The 18,453-nt window shown below is 36.1% G+C and overlaps 2 pseudogenes; both read right to left on the bottom strand.

The window, feature by feature from the left end:
- Positions 1-5,920: 5,920 nt before the first annotated feature.
- Positions 5,921-6,870, bottom strand: LOC106843918 (olfactory receptor 4C6-like; annotated as a pseudogene).
- A 10,423-nt stretch (positions 6,871-17,293) lies between these two features.
- Positions 17,294-18,219, bottom strand: LOC106843950 (olfactory receptor 4C3D-like; annotated as a pseudogene).
- Positions 18,220-18,453: the final 234 nt, after the last annotated feature.

Genomic DNA, 18,453 nt, shown 5'->3' with positions numbered 1-18,453 from the left:
GCACACAATTGTTTATGGAACTTGATGGATTCAAGGCAGTGCCTACTGGGGACCCTTAGAGTACCCTTCAATTTATATTCTTATTAAGAAACCAAACTTTGGACAAACTCACTTAAATCACTCACCCAAGTGAGTAATTTGCCAGGTGAGGTTTTTCGGGTGGAATTCCTGATGGTGATGTCTACTTTTTTGGTTACAACCTCTTACTTTGCTTGGGGTAGCTGCTCATGAACACATTCTTCACGATTTTTCCTGAATGTTAGAAATTATAGCTAACGAAACCATGAACCTCTAACAAATTTACAAACATCACTAAATTCCCTGGCTAAGGTGGTTCCTGATAGCAGGATAGGTCTTGATAATGTCCTAGCTGAGCAGGGAAGGGTATGCATGGTGGTAAATGCCACCTGTTGCATCTACATCAATACTTCCTCTTAGGTGGAGACTAGCATCAACAAAATAAGAGAACAAGCCACATGGACATAGACAACACTTGGTCACCAAACCTTTTTTCTTTCTGGTGTAGGTGACTGTTTTATTAACCTGTTTTCCTGGATACCAACGAGAGTCCACTACATTTTAGTGGGAATCATAAAAGCGGGCCTCACTCTACTGTTTGTTGGGGTATTAATCATTCTCCTTCTTAAGCTGGGTGTCAAATGCTTATCTGCTAGAGGAGTTATGACATCCCATCTCCCCTTTGACCACAGGATTATGGGTTACTATTGACAGTGGGGAAATTGTAAGTAAGCATAAGTAAGGCCATCTTGTAAGTGAACATAAGTGAGGCCATCTTGTTACACTGAACAACCCTTTCTTAGTTGAAATATTTGCAGCATACGATCATTATAAATTCCCGCACACATTCTTAATTTTCTGGCCCTGACCCTGTGCACATACCCCTGATGAGGTACTCTGATAGCTTTGTTCTTAACAATTTTAATGAATTTTCCCAGGGAATAAGAAGGCCTCCAGAAAGAAAGAGCACCTGTAGAATACTCATCATCATTGACAGAAAAACAGAACAATAAGAGATCCTGCAGTCTGTCATGTACATTTATAAACTCTCTCTTTTCTGTCCATTTTCCTTATATATTTATATATATTTCCTCATGATTCTGTAATCCTTGATAATGGGTTTTTGAGACATTAGTCATCTGTCTTCTGACATTCCAGCTAATCTAATCTAATTAAACTTCCTTTCTCAATCTCTAACTTGTTGTGATTAATTGGCTCAGACCGTGGTGAGCAGAGTAAGCCCATTGCTGGTTATCACTCTCAGACCGTAAGGATCATGGATTATAACCTAGGGAATTTATTTATCAGAAGAGGCATCAAATAAATGACTCTTTGGAGATCTGTTGGAAAGGACCATACCTGAAGGAGGAGGAGATGGCATCTGTTGTAGACAGCTGTCCCAAGACTCCAGACTGGGCCTGTATTCCCAACCTTATATCCCCTCATATGAAAATTGTTATGCATAAACTCTCTCTCTATTTTATAGTCGTTCTGTTTAAGGTTTCAAAATACTTTGAAATACTTCCAAGTACTTTCTTTATACTTCAAGAAAGTGATTGATTTGGAACACAGTTGTCTCGAAGGTCAGGCATTTATCTGGTGGCTCCTAATGGAACTCACTGGTTATGTAGAACAAATCTCTAGCCTTGGCTACTGCCTAGATGGCTAAAACACTGCACTCTGAGTCTCCATTGGAAGCAAGGAAGGATTCACACTGCTCTAACACCTGTTTTAAATCTTCCTCTCTTTAAGGCCAGATGGGCTCATTCAGTGTTCCTCTGGTATGGCCACCAAGTGGCTATATTTGTTCCTTCTTTTGGATGCCATATCACATACAGAAGCCTTTAACAGTAGTCAAACAGGAATAGCCTTGTTAAATACTAAAATGTCTTTAGTGAAAACAGATGTCCTTCAAAATAGAATGGCTTTAGATATTTTAACTGCATCCCAAGGTGGTACATATACCAGCACTCAAACTGAAGGCTGTGCTTTTATACATGATGAATCTTCCAATGTGTCATCTCTTCTAAAGCACATGAGAAAGCAGGTGAATTCCTTAAGTGATCCTACACCTAGTCTTGATTTCTGTGGTTGACTTCCTTCCAGTATTGGTTCCTGTTTTGATCCTGATTGCAATCCTTATTTCTATTAATTCTTGGAATTATTATACTAGTCATAATATTCAAACTAATTGCTGTTTTCTTTACTCAGTATTGTAAGACTGGCACACAAGCTAGAATAATTGTTGCTTGGCAACTTGAGATGGTAGGTCAATCTTATAACCCTGGACAAATTTCCTTTTCTAATTAGGAGTATTCCTAAGAACTTATTTTAAACCAATGTTTCAAAAATGTTGAATTATTACCAGTGGTACTCTACCTGTTCTATAATTATGAAAAATGTCAACATAATGAATCATAGAAAAGGACATGTACAATGTTTGTGCAAAAATCTAAAATTAATTGAAATGATATAACCTATGAAATGCTTCCTCTGTTTATATATATATATATATATATACCTCTATGCTTGTCCACTGTGTCAATTTCCCACCAAGCACAACTGAGCAAACAGATGAGATAAAAGCCCAGCACCGAGGGACATGTTGGACTCAGGGCAGGCAGCAACCTCTCTTGCACCAAGGGACAATATTTTGATCATCAATGCTTTCCATTGAAAGATTGTAGATAAAAATGGGGGAAAATGATAAATAAATGGCAAGCAATAGGATATTTTGGAGTATATGAGGAAGCCATTTGGTGTGATACTAATTCAGCCTGACCTTGTTTTTCCAAAAGGGCCTGATGTGGCTGCAGAGCATTCATTATATACTTGCTTTAAGTATTTACTATGTCCGAAGGACAAGAACAAATGTCCTGAAGATAAAGATTCAATTTCCCCCACATTGGCATTTCCTTAAGGATAAGCATCTCCCCCCAGGCTTGGAATTGATTGCTGTACTCAACCTGTGAACACTCAGCTAGAGAGTGCAGACATACTACCTGCTGTGTGAATCGGTGTACTGTCTAGGCAATCTTGTGACTGTTCTAAAAGGAAGATCCCAATCATGTGTGATACATACTCATTGATTGTATATAACCAATCTATACACTCCACTTCTTTGATGCCCTTCCTTCCTTGGGGAAGGAAGGTCCAAGGCTAGTCCTCAGATCTGCTTCATAATAAACTCACCGTAATTTTGATTTATAGATTGATTATGGATTATTTGTGTTGACACTAGGCAATTGACTTTTGGTAAAGTTGCAAATGCTTTTCAGTGGAGAAAGGTCATTCTTTTTAACAAATAACATTAGAATAATTGAAGACTCATCTAGTCTACTTAAACCTAAAGATCATGCCTTATACAAAAATTAACTCAAGTGGATCATAGATTTGAATGTAAAATGTTAAACCATAGAATTATTAGAAGAAAAGATAAGAGGAAATGTTTGTTATCTGGGATTAGGCAAGAGATCTTAAATATACTACCAAAAATACAATCCATAAAAGGAAATATTTATAAATTGGGCTTCAAATTTAAAATATATTTCTCTGAGTTTTACATTGTTCAGAGGAATAAAATAAAAGCCAAAGGGGGAAATATTTTGTGCAAGACGTATCCAAAAAAGTAAATGCATATAGAATATAAAAGAACTTCCAAAACTCAATAGTAAGAGAAGTAACAACCTAATTAACAAATGTATAATAACTTTGATATTTTACTAATGGATATATAAAAAAGCCAAATAATCACATGAAAGATGCTCACTATCATTAGTTGTTATTAAATTGTGAACTAAAACCAAAATGAGATTATGCCACATATGTATTTTAATGGCTAGAATTAAAAGAAAATAACAAAATAATTAGCTCAAAATTGGTGAATAAATTTAGAACTCTTGAAGAGTGAAAGCTTTCTATGCATGTGCCATGATACTTCTAAAATCTGCTTTTGCATCTCTCTATTTATTAATCTTTATACAAATATAAATCTATTCCTGCTTCCTTTAGTTAGACATAATACTCTTCTCCCTTGTATTTTATAAATGTGTTCCTTGTGTGTTTGTTTGCCGGGGGTATTATAGAAACTTATTCTATTATTTTATAATCACTACACTGAAAGGAGCCACAATTAAGATGAGGACATCCTTGGATGGTAACTTGATGCAATAACTACTTGGAGTTGTAGGTTTTGACAACTGAACGCAGTTAATGATAGACATAGGGAGTCTTAGCTGGTCACATGTCAGTATTGCTAGAAATATTTTCTAGTTTCTCATCCAGCTTGATGTGGTCTTGTGACTAAGTTAGACCTGAGAATTTGTGCCAGGAAATTATGCATGCTGTTTCTAGTTTGTACATCTAAAAAGGAATAAGTAGTGCTCTCCTTTATCCCCCTTACTCCTTTCAAAAGTCTGGGAGATGACACAGCCTACCTGGCTAATGTGGATGTGGAGATAGAAGTTTCATGTTGAAAATGACCTAATGGCCCCAACAGCTCCAGCCTTCTTACTCTTGAATTTTTTTATTGAGTTCATAATAGTTTACAACATTGTGAGATTTCAGTTGTACGTTATTACTTGTCCATCACCACATAAGTGCTCCCCTTCACCCCCTGTGCCCACACCCTAACCTCCTTCCCCCAGTAACCACTGAACTGTTCTCTTTGTCCCTGTGTTTCTTTCTCTTCCACATATGAGTGAAATCGTCTAGTGTTTGTCTTTCTCCATCTGGCTTATTTTGCTTAACATAATAACCTCCGGGTCCATCCATGTTGTTGTGAATGGGATGATTTTGTCTTTTTTATGGCTGAGTAGTATTCTATTCTGTATATATACCACATCCTCTTTATCCAATCATTGGCCAATGGGCAGTTGAGTTGCCTCCACTTCTTGGCTATTGTGAATAATACTGCAATGAACATAGGGGTGCATAAGTCACTTTGAATTGTTGATTTCAACTTCTTTGGATAGATACCCAGTAGTGGGATAGCTGGGTCATATGATATTTCTATTTTACATTTTTTAAGAAATCTCCATGCTGTCTTCCATAGTGGCTGCACCTATTTGCATTCCCACCAGCAGTGTATGAGTGCTCCCTTTTCTCCACAACCTCTTTATTTACTTTTTGTCTTAGTGATTATATCCACTTTAACAGGAGGAAGGTCATATCTCAGTGTAGTTTTGATTTGCATTTCCCTGATAATTAGTGATGTTGAACATTTTTCCTGTGCCTATTGACAATCTATATATCTTCTTTGGAGAAATGTCTGTTCATATCCTCTGCCCATTTTTTGATTGAGTTACTTTTTGGTTGTTCAGTTGTGTGAGTGCTCTATATATTATGGAGATTAATCCCTTGTCAGATACATGATTTGCAAATTTTTTCTCCCAATTGGTGTGTTGTCTTTTTATTTTTATCCTGGTTTCCTTTAACTTGCAGAGGTTCTGTAGTCTGATGAAGTCCCACTTGTTTATTTTTTCTTTTATTTCCCTTTGCAGAGAAGACATGGTATTTGAGAAGATCCTTTTAAGATAGATGTCAAAGAGTATACTACCTGCATATTCTCCAAGAAGTTTTATGGTTTAAGGTCTTACCTTCAAGTTTTTGATCTGTTTTGAGTCTATTTTTGTGTGTGGTATAAAATAAGGTCTACTTTTATTCTTTTGCATGTGGCTGACCAATTTTCCCAACACTATTTGTTGAAGAGATTATCTTCTCCGTTGTATGTTTTTAGCACTTTTGTCAAAGATTAGTTGTTTGTAGTTGTGTGTGTGTGTGTGTGTGTGTGTGTGTGTGTGTGTGTTTTTCCTGGGCTCTCAATTCTGTTCCATTGATCTGTGTGCCTGTTTTTGTACCAGTGTCATTGTCCTTGTAGGAAAGATTTGTTCTTAGCATGTAATCAAAGATAACCCAGGGTGCCTTGTTTCATACACAGTTTCCTCATGGCATTTTTCACTTCTGTGTTCCTCAGGGTGTCGATTAAGGGATTTAACCTGGGGGCAACAATAGCAAAGGATACAGTCATTGCCTTGTCTATGGGGTAAGTGGCCACAGGCCTCATTTACAAGAAAAAGCACGACACAAAGAACAAGATGACCACTGTGAGCTGGGAGCCACAGGTGGAGAACTTTATGCCACCCTACAGGGCTGCAAGACTTCAGGTAGCAAAGAATGACCACATAGGAGGGGATGAGGATAAGGAAGATGGTCCCACACATCACCCCACTGTTGAGCATGACTAAGAGGCCCAGGATGTAGGTGTCCATTCAGGCCGGTTTCAACAATGGAAACAAATCACATATAAAGTGATCAATGACAGTGGGACCACAGAAGGATATTTGATACATGAGGAGAAGCTGTATTACTGCATGGATAAATCCCCCCATCCAGGCCTCTCCCAGCAACAGGTAGCACACCCAGGGGTTCATGATGGTTATGTAGTGCAGGGGCTTACAGATGGCCACATAGCTGTCATAGGCCATCACAATGAGAAGGATGATCCCTACGCCACCAAAGAAATGCTCTGCAAAGGGCTTGGCCATGCAACCTTCAAAGGATATGGTAGTGCTCTCAGAGAGGGTGTCCGCAATCATCTTGGGGACAATGGCAGAAGAGAAAGTGGCATCTGTGATAGACAAGGAAGTAAGGAAAAAAATACATAGGTAATCTCAAACTCTGACTTCTGAGGATGGTTACCACAATGAGTAGGTTTCCCAAAATGGTAGACACATACACGATAAGAAACATACCAGAGAATAATTTCCACAGCTCTAGATTCTTTGTAATGCCCAAAAGAATGAATTCAGTCACATTGTATTCTCCATTTACTATGGGCTGATATAAGCACATTGTGCTGAGCTGGTAAATCTACCAAAAAATAGTATTTTTAATTAATAATCACTGAGTGTATTGGGCATTTTTCTGCTTTATCTCACATCCTCATGACCTACCTTTTTCTCCAGCCATTGTTACAGCAACCAACTGCTAACAATTTTAGCCTGACAGTAACTTGACCCTATTGATTCCTCCAACAACACCTTCTTTCACCAGTGTATCTTTTGCTTTCTGTCCTGATACTTGCTGCTTGAGACACATAGAAGACCCTGATTCATCATTCTGGTGCATAGACACACCTGGAAAGATGAAAAAATTAACATACCTTAAGGAGACCCTAGGTCATTGGTAGATAGAAGCCAGTGGATAAATGGTAACCATCTTAACACAATTTGGATTAACTTTCTTTCTTTCCCTGTTTCACTCTACCTATTCACTGCCTCCATTCCGTTTTCCAAAATAATCTACCAATATCCAAGCTCTTCTGTCAGCCTCTGCTTTTGGGGAACATCAAGCTAGGAAGCAGACTTCCATTTATTACTAAACACAAACAAGAACCAACAACTTGGAACATGTCATATAAATTCTCATTCATGCATTCCATATATTTATTGAGCACCTGAATGTGCTACATACAGAGCCTGTTAAGACATGTCATAAATCAAGGACTCTCCACTTTTTAATAACTATAATCTTTCCATCTACATTTCTTCCTTCTCAAATTGCATTACTGTTATTATTATTATATTATTTTTACATATTACTAATATTCAATGACTCCCTACTATGTCTCAGCCTGTGGATTATTCTTGAGACATTTTCTTCATTTTAGAGATAAGATACTGAAGCTTAGAGATGTGAAAAAAATGATGCCAAATTTCCACAATTAATAAACAGTGAAGCCAAATTCGTATCCAGCTTTTCCTGATTCAAAATCAATACCAATAACAAGCTATATTCTTTGATGATAATATTAACCACTCAATGTGAAAGACACACTGTGATTCATGATATAATTTCATTTTCATAATAATTGAGTGAGATAGATTTATGCTTTCTGTGCACATTTCACCGAACAATTCTACAATAAAATTCAATGGCAATTTAATAATAAAGAGCATGTTCTAATTTTATATATATATAATATATATAATCCAATACTGAAACGAGAAGTTACAACCATTTATTAAGCTTACAAGATTCTAATCATTTTCAAGATATGTTGATTAAAGAAAAGAAAACCTTGTCTCTTTCTCTGCTCCAGGAAGAACCAGGTCCAACTTAGCTGAGACTATGCACATGAGCCTCAATCAGTATAAATCATTCCTTCCATATTCCCTTGTGAAAGGATGATCCCAAATGAAACAAAGAATGCTAAAGAATAATCAAAATATAAAAAAAGAGAAGTCATTTATTTCACAGTGTGTCCCAGTGAGGTGCTAGGTGTGTTTCATGCATTTTTGAAATTATTTCTCATATCACACGAGATATGTACTATCATAAATCTTATCTTGAAGATGAGGAAACTGAGACTTGAAGACATTAAACATCTCGTTTAAACTGATTAGGGATTACAAATCCAGGTAATCTCATTTTTAAACACAGGTTCTCAACAATTACACTATACTATTGAAGAAGTGAACAGTGACCTCAACTAGCTAAATACAATTTTTACTGCAACCAAATTATAAGGTAAAAAAATTGCTTCAGTACTGTAGGGTCACTTAAGCAGAGGCTGTGTGTAACTTGGTGGGAATATACTAGACACCGTTGCTTTAAATGGGGATATAAACTATATATTCTTTAAGACACCTGTAAATACTCAAAAAGCTATTCTTAGAATTATCCTTCTTATAAACAAAGTATATAGCTGCTGGGTCACTCTTGATAAATCTACAACATAGGCTAACCATCACCTCTCCAATGTCCCTAATGAAGTAGAAGGAATACTGTCTTGGAAATCAAGATGACTGGATTTTATTCCAGGTTGTCCTTCTAACTCCTAGAATACTTTGTTACATTGCTCACTACTCTGGGTCTTAGTTTCCTCACCTGGAGAATGAGACAGTTGTGGTAAATGAGTGTAACCCTAGGGTTTCAAAAGAGCCATCTCAGGGACTCTGTCCCTTTCAAACACAGCAGCTTCGCTCTTATCTGAATTAAATGTTTACAGTTCCAGGTAATATTTACTTTGAGCAATCTCATGACTTAAAAGATAATGCACTAGAGAAAATAATAATGTGCCTTCTGTCTTAAAATCTGTGAATTCATCACAAATCTCTTCTGACTACTAATATAGATCTCAGCTTCTGACATTCTAGAACCTCCCCCTCTCCATATCCCTCCCCATCCCTCCCCAAAACTCAGCTTCATCATTTTGTATGTCTCCTGCCCACTGGAGTCAATCCCACCTTTTACTACAAGAACACACAGCCTAGTCTCTTTAGGACATTGGGAAAGGCCATGGGTTCAGAATGAGCAAATTTAGTTCTCCTTCTCATTCAGGCCATTGACTGACTACGTAAACTTCAAATCCTGCAAAACTAAAACAATGCAATAGCAATTAAAGTCAGTAAGTCTCAAGTAGTTGTTATCTGAGGGTACTATGGTAAGAGCTTCATGATTTTCTCTTTTACCTCTCACAAAAGCCATATGAGACAGGAACTAGCATTATCCTGATTTTCTGAGGCAGTGGGTAAGGCTTGGACAACTTGTAGAACTTACTCAAAGCCTTTTGGTGGGTATGTGATCAAGTTCATAGCACAGGCTGCTAACCTCTATGCCCTACAATCCCTCTAAGAATTTCATGGCCTGCACAACACTTCCATGAAGATTAAAGGAAGTAACAGGTATGAGAATGTTTAGAGAGCACTATTCAAATATTCATCATGATTATTTTCCATTTCTGTAAGCTCCTGACTTCCTCTTCCCTCTGCGTATGCCATCTGTTATTAACAAATCCATTACGACTCCTCCTTCATGCCTCAGTTCTTCCCAGATGCCCTCTTCACCACCATTGTCCTGGATATTTGCTACATATGCCTGTATAGGTTGCATATCATTAGTAATTAAATTATCTTCTTAGCTAATTTTTAAAAATTTCATGTTGGTTTTGTCTCCTTCAATTGTGTAATTATTACCTAGATAGTACATATTTCTTATTTAATAGCAAGTCCATTATTCTGAGGAATACGAGGAAATGCCCTATCCATAAGAAGGAGAGATAATGAGCACTAATGAAACAATGCATATGCATATAAGTTCTATAAGGGAAAATATCAGTATGATCTGTATATTTCAAAGAAGATGAAATGATATAAAGAAAGAAAAGGAAAACAGTTTATATAGTTGAAATGTATGGACTTTGACATCACAAAAACCTGAATTTCAATATGGACCTTCCAGGGATGTAATGAACTAGAAGTAATATATTCTCTCTAAATCTCAATTGTTATTTTCACTTGTATTAAACGTAAATTCCTAGCACTATAATTTAAATTTTAATATTTAAATTTATAAATATTAAAATGGGATAAAAATTTTAACTTAAATTATAGTTTAAATGCTTATTAAATATTATAATGCCTAGCATATCTTGGGTGTCTTATAAAACTTAGTCATGTTCACCCCTACTAGCCCTAGGTATGAGGTGCCTTGAGTAGATGTGTCTACCTAGACTGGAGTTCAACTGGGAATAAGTAGTATGAGCAATAAGCTTAAAGAAACCTATGTAAAACTCCTGATTTTCTACACTTCAGTAGTTATTCCTTCTGCGTTCCTATAGTAGGCCAGAAAAACGCTCTGAACTTGTCATCTTCTGTAAAATGGGGAAGTAGTGTTTTCAATTCCAAAGGGTTGTTGTAAAGATTAAATGACCATACAGCGTAAAGGTCTTAGATCAGCATCCTTATTTCTTTCCCAGGATGAGGAGAATGATTTTGACCACAAACTATTTTAAAATAGATCCTCTGCCCTTGGATTTTCAACAAACTTCTGTTTACATCTGCTTCTCTTAAATGCTAGATTGGCTAATAGGAAATCAGCCTAATGATTCCTCAACACTAAGCGGGATGAAAGTTTTTGAATTGTCATTAAAAGAAAAATCTTGCAAACCCATTTTCTAAAATAGCCTTCAGTACTATCCAAAAGTAGAATAATTCAAGTAAAAATTATTTTACAAATTATAAAAGCAAAATATGGCCTTTGGGAAATATTTTATATAGATAGAGTGAAAGAAAATTTAAAATTGCGACCACTCCCAACCACAAGCACTCATTCAACCTCTATTAACAGCTTAGAGCATGCACTTCAGATCTGCATTTGTGTGTAGCTATACTGTAAATGTAAGTCATTTGCCTGTTTTACTCTATATAAAAGTATATAAAATATTATAATATACTTGAAATTTTAACTTAATAGTTTGTATGGACATTATCTGGCAGTATTTATGAATTTTCCTTTATTTAATTGCCACATATTATTCCCTTACATGGTTACACCATAATTCCTTTAACCAGTCCAGTTTTGCTTGAAATTTATATTATTTCTAATATCCTGTCCTATACACATGCCGCAGTAAAAATCACTTACAGACATCTTTATTTACTGGTTGGAATGTTTCTGTTGGAAAAAGTCTATGTTATCATCACATCAAAAATATGTATATGTTTCAATTTAATACAGTCTGTAACATTTCTCTCTAATTCCTGAATCATCTTTTATTCCCATCAATGGTACATTAAAGAGTAATTTTCGGCATAGCTTAACTAACATTTAATATTGTCAATCTTATTTTTTTTAACCAAATGATAAGGTGAAAATCGTATCTCACTTTAATTTGCACTCATTCATTCAAGCATTTATAGGATTTCATTGATGACATAAATAATAAATACATTATTGATATCAAGATAAAGCTAAATTAAATGCAATGTAATATATAGAGAGATATATAGTCTACACAGAGATATCCATATCTAACTACTACTAACAATAAATAATTTAGTAAGTGCTTTGTATCTGAAATTTTGCTAGTACTTTATACATGTTTTCACGTATGATCCTCACATCTGGCTATATTTATACATCTTTTATGCCTGAGAAAAAGCAGAATAATTAATTTGCTTAAGACTATACAGTTAGTAAGTGATAGAGCCTGGATTTGAATCCAAGAAGCTGACTTTATAGACGATGTGTGTTTCTTGTGTCTGAATTTCCTAAGAAGTAAAATAATTTCTTCAATAAAATCCTGGATAACAAGAAGTGATAGCAAGTATTTATCAAGTGTCTCTGGGTCATTAGTTTCTAATAAACAATCATTGGCCCTGAGATCCTCACAAGATCTGAGTCCCGGACACATACATCATCAATAGTATATGTCTCTAATTAAATGCTTTAAAAGGACTTTTTGCTCTTGGTCACTAGTCCTAATTCACTTTGCTTTCCTTGAAAGCTGTGCGGGAATGTTATTCTACAATAGCACTTTTATGGACTGGAAATTACTGTACCATTATGGATACAAAAATTACTATTTTTTGCAATACTTTCAGAGGAAGTTGGATTGATCTCTGAATGACCTTTCTGGACTTCATCACCCGATCTCTTAGCAAATCTTCAGCATCACCCTCAGCACCAGCACCAGCAGCGAACCCACCCATGTGGGCAGAGCTGCCCATAAATAAATGTGTGTACTTTTATATAGAGAAATACACTTTTAAATTATGCTTCATCTTTACATTAACAATTAAAGCCAGAAATTTAATTTATCATTAACTAATCAAAACAGAAAGAAAACACCTTATAGGTTCATTCTCAAAGGTGATTAGTAGAAAAATTAAGGTTAAAAGACATTAGTACAAGAGGAAAGAAGAAACATATAGATACTGTATACATGTATAATATGTATATATGCATATACATACACACACACACACACACAGGGTTGCATGAAAGAAGGCATGCATAACAACAGCTCTAAAACCATCCTAGATATACCCAGCTAGCCCTGTTCCTTCCCTTCCTAAGAGCTCATCTCTGAAACATGAGCACACTCTTTTATTTGCTGATCTCATTATCTGAATAGAAGCCAAAAGGTAAACACATAAGTTTTAACAATTTTTCAAAAAGAATTAAAGTAAATATGGCTAAAAATTGTTAATAGGTCAAGCCTCTCCATCCCAAACCCGCAACTTGTACATATACATGAAACTGGTAAACTGCTGACGCTTTTTAAGTATAACATAATTGTCTGTGTGTATAGGTGATTTAATTATTTCAATGATTTCAAAATGGTAGTTCAAATTAATAAGAACATGTTTAATACTCAAGTTATTAAAGTCACCTCCAAAACTCAGTCTGATATCATCTCTGTGACCTCCAAAAGCCAGTTTACCTGATGGGCCCAGTAAGTAGAACTTGGACTTTATGCAAGCAAAATTTCTAGGAATATGTCAGGATCACCAAATGTCTGGCCCCATTCAGAATTCACTCACATGAACTTTCATCTACAGAAGAGCTGGGAATCATGATGTGCTAGAATTTCAACAAAGCAAATCCAAGTGTGGAGGCAAGTAAGACCTGCGCTGGGAACAAATCATCCAATCATTTAACGGAAAGTTACTTTGATAAGGCCAGAGTACCTAGTGATTTTCAGGAAAAATTTAAAATAGATGTCCAAGGACTTAAGTGGGAAACAACTCTTGTGGTGGCAGAGGAATTTAAATTTCATCTAAATGGAAATGTTGCCAAAAAAGACAGCCAGCTAAGCTGTTTACAAAATCATTCATAGAATTGTGTCTACCATTTGGCTGCATTTTGAACTTAACTTGTAAAGTTTCCAAACTGTATCTTAGAAGAAACATCATTTATAAGATCTTCTCCGTTGGATAATTGACCTGGTCTAAAGGAGGGCAGAGTGCTATTTTCAAATGACACAGAACTTCAAAGTGTGCAGACTTGCATTAGTCCTATTTCATCCCTTTGAGGCTGTGCCTCTACTGACTGAGGAGCAAATCACCATTCCAGTGAATTCCTACCCACCCCTGCAATGATCTGCTTTTCCCAGGAGCTGAACTTCACTGGAGCCAGGCCAAGCTGATGCTCCACAAACACAAAACTAGATCATGGTATTAACGATTCAATTATTTGCTCCACAGCTAAGGTCTCTTCTTCAATAACAGAATGGCCAGACAGGGATCCATCTGCCACAGGGTGATCCAGTGACTCATAACATAAATGGGGAAAAGTCAATAGCATTTATCCTTGGCCACCTAGAAAATACCAAGACTGAATTTTTCTATCACCTAATCTGGCGTTCTTTCATCTTTTAAGAGTACTATTGAAGTTGTCCCATCTAACTGAAGGAGAGTTGCCACTATCAAAGATGAAAAAAGTACGTCAGCCAGAAAAAATATGGACTAATTTTGTCTTCCTCCATACCAATTTTTCTCTCAAAGGACATATTTTCAATTTAGAAATTATTACTAGCACAATTACATTATTTGTTTATTAACATTGTTTATTATCCATCTATTCTCCATTGGAATTTAAATTCCACATAAACACAAATTTTATTTGTAGTATTCAACATTCTATACCCAGCTCCCAGAACTCTTCAGCACACTGTAGGCGCTAAATAGTATTTATTGGATAAATTAAATAAGTCAAAATTTCCTAAAATTAATTAACCATGGAGCCGCATTTCAAGTAATAAATATTAACACTTTGGGATAACAATAGGAAAAGTCCTATAGAGACAACATTTAGCTCCTGAAGGTGCTACCCTCATGCCAAGACAGAGTATCCATCTCCTCAGTGATTGAGTTGCTTATTCTTTCTCCAAACATCTTTCTCACCTATGTGTCACTCTCTTTGAAATTGAACCATTTGAATTTCATTTCTTGAGCCTATTATATCTGACTTTTCATGATGCCCATGAAGGAAAATACATCTGTGGAAATGAGATCATCAGGTGGATTTTCTTTGGCACAAGGGAAATAAAGACAGTGCAAGTAACATGGGAAGTGGAGGTTAATGGACAGCTGAGGGGAAGCAAGTGGCCCCCTGAAATAAAAGAAGAGTGCCTCAAGAGTAATCTTCACAATGAGGCCAATGATCAGTTCTGTGTTTTGGTATTTTCACATCATTCTAGAAGAGTACTTTGAAATGGGAAGAGCAGAGAAGACAGAGTCTAAAAGACTCGTTATTGTTGCTTAACTTCATTAAGTCTCATTTTCTTGTATGAAATAGAGACTTTTCTAATAAAACTTGCTGCACTAAGAGAGTTAAAGTATGTAAAGAACCTTTCAAAATGTATGCCTCGTGGTTGGCCTTCAATAAGAGTTGGCTCACTCCCCTCACTTAATGCCTAATATTTTCACTGAATTAAAAGTCCATATGAACCAAAGTATCCTTATATAAGAGATCCAAACATTATTTATCTTAATTTTTGGAGTAAATATACTTACTTCCTTATATGTTATTTTAAGTATTAGAAAAAATCAGATGGCAGTTGGACCTCATAAGACAGTCTTGATGATGAGTACAAAGAGACAACTTAAAATTCCTTAAAATTATTCACAAACCAGCAAGAATCTGTCTACTGAGAATGCCAGACTGCCTTATGCTTCCTCCAGTTCTTAGACCTTCCAAGCTTGCTGTTGACAATTTATAATTTGTATCACATTAATCTTCTCACCCCATCACTGAGCACTTGGTGAAAATCTTAATGATTGGCCTTAGTTTCCCTCTTCAAATCCTCTCTTTTGTCTTAGAGTAGAAACAACATTTACTGAATACTTTCCCTATCCTTACCCCTGGTTTACTGTCATCTATCTAAAAGTCAAAATGAGCTACTTCATTTAATCTAGATGCTGCTGAACTGTTTAATTCTCATCAGCAATTGCAAACTTAATCACCTTTAACAGATTAAGTGCTGTTTATATCATCTTTCAGGCCTAGACTTTGTGGGAAAAGGCCCTACTGCTTAGGAATTTGAAACAGACATTCTAAACCTAGAACATCCCGTCACCGCAGAGAACAGTGTACCATGCTCTGGTCTCAATGAATGGTCAAATTTAAAAATAGCTCTAAATGACCAGTGAGTTTGAGAAAGGGACATTTTTGAGAATTAATACAAGTTGGATTTTTATAGTCAGAGAAGCTTTGATTTATAAAGTGTTATGTAGTAATGTGGAAAGACCTGATATTTGTCGTTTCATAGAAGGGCATTATTGCTTAAGTATATTGCTACATGTAAGACAAGGCTACAATAAATTTGACACCATCTTTATTGAATAACAAAGTGAATCATTAAGACAGTGGAAAAGTTTCTTTTCTAAAGACTATGTTTATGTCTATGTTTATGTAACCATACCATGGACAATTGTGTTTTATTTCAAAGAATGTCAGACTGAGAAATGAAAGACCTGGATTCAGATTTTGTAGGTGAACCTCTTACATGTGGGACCTGACACAAGTAAATTAGTGAACTTCTCGTGGCATTAATTTCTCTGTAAAATGAGGATAGTGATATTGGAACTACCAGTTTAGTACATGATAAGTCACCTAACTGAAGGGAATATGTTTAATAGATAATTAAGTGTTCATTTAATATAAATATACACATCAGACCTACAGACCAATAGCTTTGGAACACGACTATATGTCTTTATGTTGAGATTAAATAAAGGAACTTTTACCTTTGTTCCTTCAAGTGGCTCCCCAAGTCTTGGTAAGGAAAAAGAAAAAAACTTCTTTTACACTCAAGAAAAACTGTGAGCCATAAGAATATTAAGAATATAGGACCAAATTAAGAGTAATTAAAAAATTTCTGGCTTAATGTTTGTGCCAAGAGAAAAAACATTAGAGATAGGTTTTAAATTATTATTTCTTCCTTTGGTGAGTGTCTCTCCTTTTGCTTTTGGTAAATCCATAATGCCAAAAAAAAAAAATCAGTAGTGAATTTTTCACTCTCCATCTGTCCCTTCCCCATGTATCTATCTAAGAATTTCTATCCTTTTTTTTTTCTTTACCACAGGCAAATCAAAAATAAAGAAGTTTGCTATTATTTAGCTGAGATCAAGGTTCCATGAAAAAGCCAATTTCATCCAAGTAACATACATATAAAAAAATTAGTAAAGTAGCCATGGACTCTGGAGAAAAATATACTCTAAAATCATCAAACTGGGAATTTATAGTTGTCCTTTCCATTGCATATCCTGAATCTATGCACATGTATATTGAAGACTTGGTAAAGTACATTAAAAACTATCAAAAGCACATATCAAAGAGCCTAACCACTATTGAGTACTCAATAAATGCTAGCATCTGGCATTTTTTTCTGTCAGTGACCTGCAAAATTTGTTAATTTCCTTTCACAATTTACAACATATATAATCCTCTGTAATTATATATATCATCAGTTTTTCGGCATCTTTTACTAAGTTACTCTCCTCTTCAACAAACTCCTCAGGGCATTTTTCACCTCTGTGTTTCTCACTGTGTAAATGATAGGATTAAACATGGGAGTGAGGATTGTATAGAACACAGCCACCAACTTGTCCATAGGGCAGGTGGTCACAGGACGCACGTAGATGAATATGCAAGGCACAAAATAGAGTACCACTACAGTAAAGTGGGAGCCACATGTAGAGAGGGCTTTGCGACAACCTTTGGAGCCATGAGATTTCAGAGAGCTCAGGATGACTATGTAGGAGATGAGTAGCATGGAAAAAATGAGCAAACACATAGCCCCACTGTTGGCTGCCACCACCATTCCAAGCTTGAGGAGTGACTGCAGGCAAGTTTCAGCAGTGGGAAGAAATCACACATGAAGTGGTCAATGACATTGGGGCCACAGAAGGACAAGTTCACCATGAAAAGAACCTGCACAGTGGCATGCAGTATTCCCCCAATCAAAGCCACAACCACCAGGAAGCAGCAGAGCCTCTGTCGCATGATGGTCATGTAGTGCAGGGGCTTACAAATGGCCACGTAGCGATCATAGGCCATGACAATGAGGAGGATGATCTCTGATCCTCCCAGGAAGTGTTCCACAAAGATCTGAGTCAGGCAGCCACCCAGGGAGATGGTTCTCTTCTGGGACAGCATGTCAATGATCATTTTTGGGGTTGTGACAGAGGTGTAGAAGGCATCTATGAAGGACAAGTAAGTAAGAAAGAAGTACATGGGAGCTGAAAGTGTGGGACTGAGGGAGATGGTAACGACAATGATCATATTGACCAGCATGGTAAATAGGAAAATAAGCAAAAAGACAATAAAGAGTATTTTCTGCAAGTGTGGATTCTGTGTGAGTCCCAAGAGAATAAATTCAGTCACATTGTTGAGAGATGTCAGGTGATCCATCTAGGGAGTGACAGCTTCCAAGTGCCTAAATTACATAAAAATGGCTAAAGAAAGATACCCATTAATCGTGTAAAGATTGTAGTCTGAATCTGATTGTACAAAAATAGAGTAGTCACTGTAACTGTGGAGCATGTCCTTAACACTCCTTGCCTCAGTAATTGTTTGAGTTCTTCTTATTTCCTCCACGATGTTTTCCATGTCTTCAGATATATAGTATCTGTCACATATAAATCA

Source organism: Equus asinus, chromosome 17, assembly GCF_041296235.1.
Source record: "Equus asinus isolate D_3611 breed Donkey chromosome 17, EquAss-T2T_v2, whole genome shotgun sequence".
NCBI classification, from domain to species: Eukaryota; Metazoa; Chordata; class Mammalia; order Perissodactyla; family Equidae; genus Equus; species Equus asinus.
This window is presented reverse-complemented; position numbering and strand designations above follow the sequence as displayed.